Below are 10,869 nucleotides of genomic sequence, written 5' to 3' on the forward strand. Positions count from 1 at the left end.
CTTAGTACTAGGAGAGCAGAGTTAAAGGTGCAAACATTTAATTATCTGTCAAAGGTGCTGCCCCTGACAGATCACCATAGTGTATTACCACGTTTTCAAAGATATAGCGTCTTCAGATACTAATGTTGCCCTCATATGCAAACATTAGGCTACATTAAGGAAGAGTTCTGTGCAATCCTATATTTACATGGGACAAGTTTGTTTCAAAGAGGGCCAGTGGGTGACATGTAAATGTACAGTTGGAGGTGAAGTGTTATCTCTTTTGTACTCTAGGACAGATATGACATACAGATGAAGGATCTTCATTTGATCACCCTGTTGCGGGAAAACTTTCCTGATATGCAGGAAATTTCAAACCTGTAGTGTACTTGAGGTTTAAAAAGGCTTCTGAAGTTTGTAATTTCCACGTTGAAATTTCACTCAATTTTCCCTTATGAAAAATGTATCAACCCCTACAAAAATGTCCATTAATTATAATCCACATAATATTTCACATTTCCTGTTTATTATTATTTTCCTGCTGTGTGTGTGTGTGTGTGTGTGTGTGTGTGTGTGTGTGTGTGTGTGTGTGTGTGTGTGTGTGTGTGTGTGTGTGTGTGTGTGTGTATACAGTAACTCTGACTATGTGTCATACAGACAGTGGAGCCACTAACTGTTCAGGACCCCCTGGGCTGCCAGGACCACAGGGACCAAAAGGGGATATGGGACACATTGGTGAGTCTGCATGGGCATAAAAGGATACTTCGGGATTTGGGCAATGAGGCCCTTTATCTACTTCCCCAGAGTCAGATGAACTTGTGGATACCATTTTTATGTCTCTGTGTCCAGTATGAAGTAAGTTGTGGTAGTTGCGTGAGCCATTGCTAACTAGCGAGCCATTGCTAGCATGCTTACAGACACCCATAGACTTCCAGTCATTGTGCTAACGCTAGTTAGTATTGGCTTGCGAAACTACCTCTAACTTCCTTCATACGTACACAGAGATATACTTCTCTGTGCATATTTGCATATTTGAAGGGCTTACTTGTAAACAACCTATTTTCACCCTGTCTCTGAGCTATAGGAGCCTCATAATCACCTCCTTCAAATGACTGATTACAAGAATGACAGGTTATGTAGATTGTCTACATTTTCCCATCTTTTTTATATTCTTCTATTGTTAACTGTTATTTTAATCATATGACCTTTTTGGCTCAAATTACTATTGAAACAGTAGTCAATGTGTGGTTTACTTCCCCGGCAGTCCCAGTTAGTCAATGTGTGACAGTTTGAGTGTGTGTGGCAGTGTGTGTGTAGCAGTGTGCTATTGTGTGTGCCGGGTAAGGGCAGGCTGGTGGGGTGGCACCCACCCAGGGATGGCATGACGAGGCACAGCTGGTGGAAAGGGGAACAGAGGGCACATATCTAGCCTCCCTCAGCTGCTGCCAACGCACACGCACACACGCACCGTCAATTAACTTTCTTTGCATCGCAATTGTCCAGTATCTACATCAAAATGAAAACAAGTACTGTGAACATTACTTAACAGACAATTAGCACCAGTGTCTTTTTTCCCCAAATCATTTGACTTGAGGCGACAGCGACTGACTAAGCAGGCAGTGGCAGCCATCATGGGCCAAGAGGGAAGCAGCAGGGGTTAGCTGGTGTTCAGTTGTAGGCAGCATTCTTTCCCCCATAATCATCTCCTCTAAAAAAGCTGGGGGCCAAACACTTCGCAATCAGTAAATCAAATTGATTCTGCTCACAAAACTATATTGCTTATATCATCGAGGTGGATCAATGTCATTGTCTCTTAAATTCATCACTAGACTTCAGATGTTGATGAAGATGCTGGACATTTCCCTGACAAAGTATCAGTCGGGAACATGGAGAAAGTGTACAGCTACCGTATGATAAAACACTGTTCTAACATCATCAACAAGTTTTAAACACAGCAGAACACCTGTTGAATTATCAAATCGAGTTCAAGTGAGAATGGAGCATGGTCTGTCAGCTTTTCAGTTCTTCAGCTCTTGGTCTCTGTGTAATATGTGACCAACCACCTTGATTCGGTTTTACGTAGCAACATTTGAAATTGTGTTTTTAACATTGGATAAAGCAGAGACACAAAGCTACAAAATGATATATCATACACTGCATTTGAAGAACAATGGGAAAGTAATTCTGCTTTGAAAGATAATAAACTTGTAACCTCACTTTTGAGAAAATGGCCTTTTAATGTTTTGGTACCTACTGGAGTGCTCTTCTTTGTCTACAACCATTCAGCATCGTTCACACCCTGTTAAGCTTTAGCCCCACCCATCTCTTTAAGGGTTGATCTGAGCGTCCTGTTCTAACAACAACTGTCAAGCACCCAAGCTAACTAGCTAACGGTGGCTAGCTTGCTAGCTACTTCCGGACACAAATGAGAGAACAGCTCACTGACCATTTTACTCGCCCTAGCAGAGCTGGTTAGGTTGTTTTTATGCTATCCAGAGCGTTGGTGATTGCAACTGTGCTGCTGGCAACAATTTACGTTGTTTTGCCAACATTTACTGACACCAGCCATATTCAACAGGTGTTGAGATTCGTAAATTTGTCAGTTATTCTGCGCACTTGCAAACTCAGACAAGAGTGCTCTGAAATCCGAGTAGATAGCCAGAGCGAATTTACCAGCTACGTTTATCAACAGTTGCCGCAGTGACATTGCACTGAAATGGTTACTTGCATAGTGGAGTCTTTTGTTATGACATGTAGCTAACTAGCTAGGTAAACGATGAGCCATAATCCCAACTCATGACATTACTATCCTGCATGAATCTGCAGGTAGCTAACCAACCTGGTTCAATGTTAGCTAGCTAACATTAGGGTATAACTAGCTAAGCAAATGGCTCTGAGATACGAATAATAAGATAATACATGTGACATTAACTAGTGAGCCAGCCAGCTAACGTTAGCTAGCTTGCTAACAGTACACTTTAACTTGAAATGAAACTACTATCTGTCAAAATTAGAAATGTGTAATATCTGAAAATGTAGCTAGCTAGACTCTCTTACCCATATACATCATGGATGGACGCTTCTCCCTGTCACGGATGTAATGGTTGCACTTAGCTTGAAGATGTAATCTGGAGACAGGTGTTTTCCCCATCTCCTTAGTTATCATACTCTAATTCCACTGATTTCAAAACTATTCCTCCAGAAAGTGGAGAGCAACATTTATGCAGTTCTACTACGCGATACATAAAAAATAAAGTCGATTTAGACAGGATTACCTACACATACTGACCAGCTCAAATAGACAGAAGAATGCTATATGGCAGACCAATCCGAACTCATCTCTCGGCATGTCCAGCCCACTCATTATCTAAGCCAATAATGGCTATTAGGAAGGTTGCTGTCTTTTCTGTGGCTAAACCAACTAGGCTTGTAATTTAACAATTTGATTCGTATTTACAGATGGTATACAAGTCTGTTATTAAGGCACATGACAGTTTACATGTTCCAGAAGGCATTTCTGACAAAAATGCATTTTAATTTGAAAAAACGTCTACTGTGAAGTAGTGATCCACGACATACCCCTAGTTTCCTGAAACGAGTCACATATCCACTCATGTGAGCGTGCCTGATTGCTGAGGTGTGGTCCTACCACCCAGCTTTAATATCTATTAAACCTCACCGTTGCTCCTATTGAGTCTTTTTGTATGTGTACCTGGATAGCCGAGTGGGGTCTGATTCAGCCAACCTAATCAAATGGGCTCATTAAAACGCCTCATCTGCCATGCGGTGTGCAGACGCTAACCTTTGAGAGTGGCCCCGTGGGAGACATAGTCTCATTTGTATACGGTGCATGTCAGATGAGGTGTTAAAGGGCAAGCAAACAGCACTCTGTGTGGACGGGAGTTTAGTAACAAGGAGTGTCATTATCCATGACTGTTTCCCCTGACTTTCCAAATAGGCCTCTTAGCAGCGTTGGCTCCGACTGTGTAAGTGGTGCCAAGCCTAGATGAATACAGGAACTGTAGCTAGATGTGTGTACTCCAAGAATAGAGGAGAGAGGGGTAAGTAGAGCCATTTTTACATTCAGCACCACTTCGTAAAGGGAAATATGGTAAACTGTCTAACAAATACACTATATCTACATATATTTTATGATGTTGTGTATCCCTGGAAATAATCAGAAGTCATGTAAACATTACAGTCTCTTGGCGCAACTTAACCCAGGTATGAGGTACAGTGCGGTCAGAAAGTATTCATACCACTTAACTTTTTCCACATTTTGTTACATTACAACCTTATTCTAAAATGGATTAAATAAAACATTTTCCTCATCAGTCTACACACAATACCCCATAATGACGAAGCGAAAACAGGTTTTTGCAAATTTTTGCAATTGTATTAAAAACTAAAAACAGAAATACCTAATTTAAATAAGTATTCAGACCCTTTGATATGAGACACGAAATTGAGCTCAGGAGCATCCTGTCTCCATTGATCATCTTTAATATGTTTCTACATGTCACGCTCTGACCGTAGAGAGCTTTTTATGTCTCTATTTTGGTTTGGTCAGGGTGTGATTTGGGTGGGCATTCTATGTTCTTTTTTCTATGTTTTTGTATTTCTTTGTTTTAGCCGGGTATGGTTCTCAATCAGGGACAGCTGTCTATCGTTGTCTCTGATTGGGAACCATACTTAGGTAGCTTTTTCCCACATGGTTTTTGTGGGTAGTTGTTTTCTGTTTTTGTGTCAGCACCAGACAGAACTGTTTCGTGTTGTTCCATTTTGTTATTTTGTTATTTTGTCTCAGTGTTCAGTTTAAATAAAAAACATGAACACTTACCACGCTGCGCTTTGGTCCGATCCTTCTTCATCCGACGACCGTTACAGAACTACCCACCACAAGCGGACCAAGCAGCGTGGTATGGAGGAGCAGAGGGTTCAGGATTCCTGGACATGGGAGGAGATATTGGACGGACAGGGACCCTGGAGACAGGCTGGGGAATATCGCAGCCCGAAAGAAGAACTGGAGGCAGCTAAAGCTGAGAGGCGGCGATATGAGGCAAGGCAGTGCAGCAGGCACGAGAGGCAGCCTTTTTTTGTGGGGGGGCACACGGGGAGATTGGCGGAGTCAGGCGAAAGACCTGAGTCAACTCCCCGTGCTTACCGGAAGCAGCGTCGTACTGGTCAGGCACCATGTTATACGGTGAAGCGCACGGTGTCCTCAGTGCGCGCTCATAGCCCGGAGCGCTATATGCCAGCCCCCCGCAAGTGCCATGCGAGAGTGGGCATCCAGCCAGGGCGGATTGTGCCAGCTCAGCGCGCTTGGTCTCCGGCTCGCCTTTTCGGCCCAGGGTATCCTGCGCCGGCTCTGCGTACTGTGTCTCCGGGGCGCTGGGACGGTTCAGTTCGTCCTATGCCTGCGCTCCGCCCGTGCCGGGCTAAAGTGGGCATTGAGCCAAATGGAGAGGTGCGAGTGGTAAGCACCAGATCTCCAGTGCTCCCCCACAGCCCGGTTCGACCTGTGCTTGCACTCTGGAGGGGCCGGGCTAAAGTGGGCATTCAGCCTGGAGGAGTGGTGCCAAGGCTGCACACCAGGGCTCCAGTGCTCCCCCACTGCCCGGTTCATCCGGTGCCTCCTCTACACACCAGGCCTCCTGTAGGTCTCCCCAGCCTAGTGGGCCCTGTGGCAGCCCCACGCACCAGGCTGTCTCTGCGTCTCCTCCCTCCAGAGTCTTCCTCCAGTCCGGACCCTCCAGCGACGCCCTCCAGTCCGGAGCCTCCAGAGTCGCCCTCCAGTCCGGACCCTCCAGCGACGCCCTCCGGTCCGGAGCCTCCAGTGTCGCCCTCCAGTCCGGAAGCCTCCAGAGGCGCCCTTCAGTCCGGAGCTTCCAGCGACGCTCTCCAGTCCGGAGCCTCCAGAGGCGCCCTCCAGTCCGGAGCCTCCAGCGACGCCCTCCAGTCCGGAGCTCCCAACAAGGGTCCCCAGTCCGGGGACCGCTACAAGGGTCCCCAGTCTGGGGCCCGCTACAAGGGTGCCCAGTCCGGGCCCCACTACGAGGGTGCCCAGTCCGGGGCCCGATACGAGGATCCCCAGTCCGGGGTCGGCGGCGAGGGTCCCCGCTCTAGAGGCGCCACCTAAGTGAGTCGAGCCAGAGGTGGAGCGGGGTCTACGTCCCTCACCAGAGCCGCCACCGCGGAGAAATGCCCACCCAGACCCTCCCGTATGGGTTCAGGTTTTGCGGCCGGAGTCCGCACCTTTGGGGGGGGAGGGGGTACTGTCACGCCCTGACCGTAGAGAGCTTTTTATGTCTCTATTTTAGTTTGGTCAGGGTGTGATTTGGGTGGGCATTCTATGTTACTTTTTCTATGTTTTTGTATCTCTTTGTTTTGGCCGGGTATGGTTCTTAATCAGGGACAGCTGTCTATCGTTGTCTCTGATTGGGAACCATACTTAGGTAGCTTTTTCCCACATGGTTTTTGTGGGTAGTTGTTTTCTGTTTTTGTGTTTGCACCAGACAGAACTGTTTCGTGTTGTTCCTTTTTGTTATTTTGTCTCAGTGTTCAGTATAAATAAATATCATGAACACTTACCACGCTGCGCTTTGGTCCGATCCTTCTTCATCGGACGACCATTACACTACAACTGGATTGGAGTCCACCTGTGGTAAATACAATTGATTGGACATGATTTGGAAAGGCACACACCTGTCTATATAAGATCCCACAGGAGTGCTGCAGAGATGGTTGTCCTTCTGGAAGGTTCTCCAATCTCAAAAGAGGAACTCTGGAGCTCTGTCAATCGGGTTCTTGATCACCTCCCTGACCAAAGCCCTTTGGTCAGTTTGGCCAGGCAACCAGCTCTAGGAAGAGTCTTGGTGATTCTAAACTTCTTCCATTTAAGAATAATGGAGGCCACTATGTTCTTGGGGACCTTCAATGCTGAATACATTTTTTGGTACCCTTCCCCAGATCTGTGCCTCGACACAATCTTGTCTAGGAGCTCTACGGACAATTCCTTCGACCTCATGGCTTGGTTTTTGCTCTGACATGCACTGTCAACTGTGGGACATTATATAGACAGGTGTGTGCCTTTCCAAATCATGTCCAATCAATTGAATTTACCACAGGGGGACTCCAATCAAGTTGTAGAAACATCTCAAGTATGATCAATGGAAACAGGATGCACCTGAGCTCAATTTCGTCTCTCACAGCAAAGGGGTCTGAATACTTATGTAAATTAGGTATTTCTGTTTTCTATTTGTGATAAGTTTGCAAAAAATTCTAAAAACCTGTTTTCGCTTTGTTATTATGGGGTATAGTGTGTAGATTGATGAGGAATTTTTTTTATTTAATCAATTTTAGAATACGGCTGTAACGTAACAAAATGTGGAAAAAGTGAATGGGTCTGAATTCTTTCCAAATTCATGAGCTCGCCTTGACTGACAGCTCTTTGAAAGGCCCTTGTGGTCGTTGCCAGATAACAAGGTAAACAATGGGCCACATGTCATGGATGACAAGGTAAACAATAGGCCACATGGCATTCCAAACCTAAATAGTGTGCCTAACCCTATTTTTTCTGCAACGTGCTCTCATGGTCAACAGAGCTGATCATGGACTGTTGTATATCAGACAAACATTAGCAATAACAACTGCATTTCTACTGTTTGTAACTAATTACAGTTCACTGATACACTTCTTCACAATAATTAGTAAAGCCTGAGTCACCTTAGAAGCTTAGACATAAGGGGATGTACATGAAAACAGCATACAATAAGTGTACAGGACAATTTATTGATGCATCTGTATCTGCATTATAAATGACAATATGTTCAGAATTGTGTGCATTGATCAGACATTTATTTCATCATTCACAATAGGCCATCATAGCCGAAATATTGATCAACATAAACACTAATGAGAAATAAAGGTGAGAAATAATGGTGAGACATAAAAAGTCATGAGCCTAATAATAGAGGCACCTGTGTCACGTTCGTCGTATGGAGGAAGAGAGGAGGACCAAGGCGCAGCGTGATATGAATACATCTTCTATTTATTATAACGAAGAACACTTAACCAAACTTTACAAAACAACAAAACGAACGTGACGCTATATAGAAAATAGTGCTGAACACAAAACACTACACATAGACAATAACCCACGAAATACCCAACGGAATATGGCTGCCTAAATATGGTTCCCAATCAGAGACAACGATAAACAGCTGCCTCTAATTGAGAACCAATCTAGGCAACCATAGCCATACAAACACCTAGACTAGTAAACACCCCATAAACATACAAAACCCCTAGACAAGGCAAAACACATACATCCCCCATGTCACACCCTGACCTAACCAAAATAATAAAGAAAACAAAGATAACTAAGGTCAGGGCGTGACAACCTGGCAGCCCTACACAATTTATAACACTAATCTCCCGTCCGAATACTAGAAAAAAACTATGCAAAGTAACAAAATTTGATATCATTCCACCTTACACAAAATGAATAAGTTGACCAAATATTTAGGAATAGGTCATCATTTCATAAAGAAAGAAGAAGAAACCACATGGAAAAAGTGGTAAGCAAGTCAGATCCAAAAAACGGATTTTCACCAAGTCAAATGAATTTATTGTGTTCAAATCAAATCAAATGTATTTGTCACATACACATATTTAGCAGATGTTATTGCGGGTGTAGCGAAATGCTTGTGTTCCTAGCTCCAACAGTGCAGTTGTATCTAACAATTCACAACAATACACAAATCTAAAAGTAAAAGAATTCTTCCTTCACAGACTCAATGAAATGATGACCTTTTCTTAAATATTTGGTCAACTTATTAATTTTGTGTATGGTTTCCCAGAAACAATGGGGGATGAGGTTACCCCTTTGGCTCAACTTACCCCACTCTCCCCTACATCAAAGTGATCTAGTGTTTTTCTCAACACCCCAAAGTCTGGCCATTTTGTAGTTTTTTAGCATTTTAATAGATTTATTTAAGATTTTACAACATAATACACAAATGCACATCTTACTGTAGCCTACTCATGATATTGCCATTGTCCCTCTCCCTTATATCTCTCTCTCTCTCTCTTTCTAGAATATTAAGTGGCTGGAGGGATCATCTGTGTGACGCCACTAAAGTGGTGAATATCAAGGAGCAATGCTGACGTTAGCCCACTCCAGAGAGAATGATGGGAAACTACTGATAGCAGCAGCGCTTCCCACCGTCCACTCTGATGCCCTGGGGGTGGCCATGTTGGGTGATGGATTCTCTGCCCTGTGTAGCTTCTGCATTAATCATACGATCCATGAATAGAGATGTGACACATCTAAGAAACATGCCTGTTTCACAGGATCCTGAGTTTAAAGATATCGGAGCTGAGAGGAGAGAAGAGACATAACTCAGCCACTATGGCTCTGTCTCAGTGATGGACACTGCCAGGACACAGTGCATACATCGGTGGATACATCTTACACGCAAAGCAAACCTTTTTGTGTGAGATTAAAAGAGCGTAATCGTCTTTTTGTAGAGTTTGGAATATGGGCTCTGTGGCTACTGTATCAATCCCAGCTGAAGGTTTTTAAGGAGATATTTCAGTGAGGTTGGAGATTATAGGACAGTGTGATTTTCATCTCCTTTGCTCACTCCACAGTCCCACATAAATGTCAGAAACTCCTACTCGTGTTCTTTTTCCTCTAGGGATTTTACACCCAGGCTTTTCAATGCTGGGTCTGTGTATAGTATCACTCACCACTGAGCTTAATAGAGGACATTTTACAGTGAGGTTGGAGAATATAGGACATGCTGACTCCTATCTCCTATCTCTTCTGCTCCTCTACAGACCCACATTTTAATTTCAAAGTCCAGGGACTTGAGCCTGTCTCTAGCCGTCACAGCTGATCGTTCCCACAGCGCTTCATTGAGACGACACTGAATCAAAACTGTACAAACTCAAAATAGAGTCTCACAGCAGTGGACAAGCTGCCTCAGCACTCCTAGTTCCACCACCAAACATGCACTGAGGCAGAATGCCCTGTGATGAACTATTACAGGTTGTCCAAATATTTGCTGTGAAAGCATGTAAAGGTGGAAATATTGCATTTTTGGAACTGGGAAGGCATTTCAGCCACTGTTTTGATGCTGTAGGTTTCAAACATTCAGTACGGCCTTATGTCTTTACATTTAGGTAGAATTTGTCAAATTCATTAGAAGACTAAAAAACAAATTCTAATTGCCTGTATAAGCTGGTGTCTTTGGGGATTGGTCCTTTGAAAGGGGCTTAAAGCAGGGACATCAAAGTCCAGTGAAGCCACAAAGAACCTGACAGTCACAGGACGAGGACAGTTACTGATTCAGACGATGTCTACTCTGGAATCGAGAGCAATGACTGCTGGCTTTGTTGTACCATTAGAGACTACTCCCAACCTCCCTCCCAGAAAGAGAGGTGAAAGGTAGATAGAGAACACTCAGGAGGCCAGAGCAACAATAGTTGATAAAACTTACATGAGCTGAATAGTAATAAATGTCACAGACACAAAAGATACAGTACCCACTACCGTTAGTGGTTAGCCTACTTGTCTTTTTTTGGAGAAGGAAGGATGTGACAGTGGTTGGATCTGAAATTCTGACATTTGTGGTGAGGGGGAAATGAACTAATAAATGTATCTCCCATAAAATCTGTGGTCTTCTGCTTTTTGTAGAATGGGACTTTTAGCAGCCTTTGAAATAAACATGGTAAACAGATAAGGGTTAAACGTTTGTTTGCTCGGATCTTATCACTCAAGTCGGTTGAGAATGTCAAGTCAGTCACTATGCACTTAATAAAATGCAAATAGATAAAAGTGTAAGGCATTAAATAGAGATGTCATTGTTTCCAATAGCAACATGC

The sequence above is a fragment of the Salvelinus namaycush genome, chromosome 19 (assembly GCF_016432855.1).
Source record: "Salvelinus namaycush isolate Seneca chromosome 19, SaNama_1.0, whole genome shotgun sequence".
In the NCBI taxonomy this organism is placed as follows: domain Eukaryota; kingdom Metazoa; phylum Chordata; class Actinopteri; order Salmoniformes; family Salmonidae; genus Salvelinus; species Salvelinus namaycush.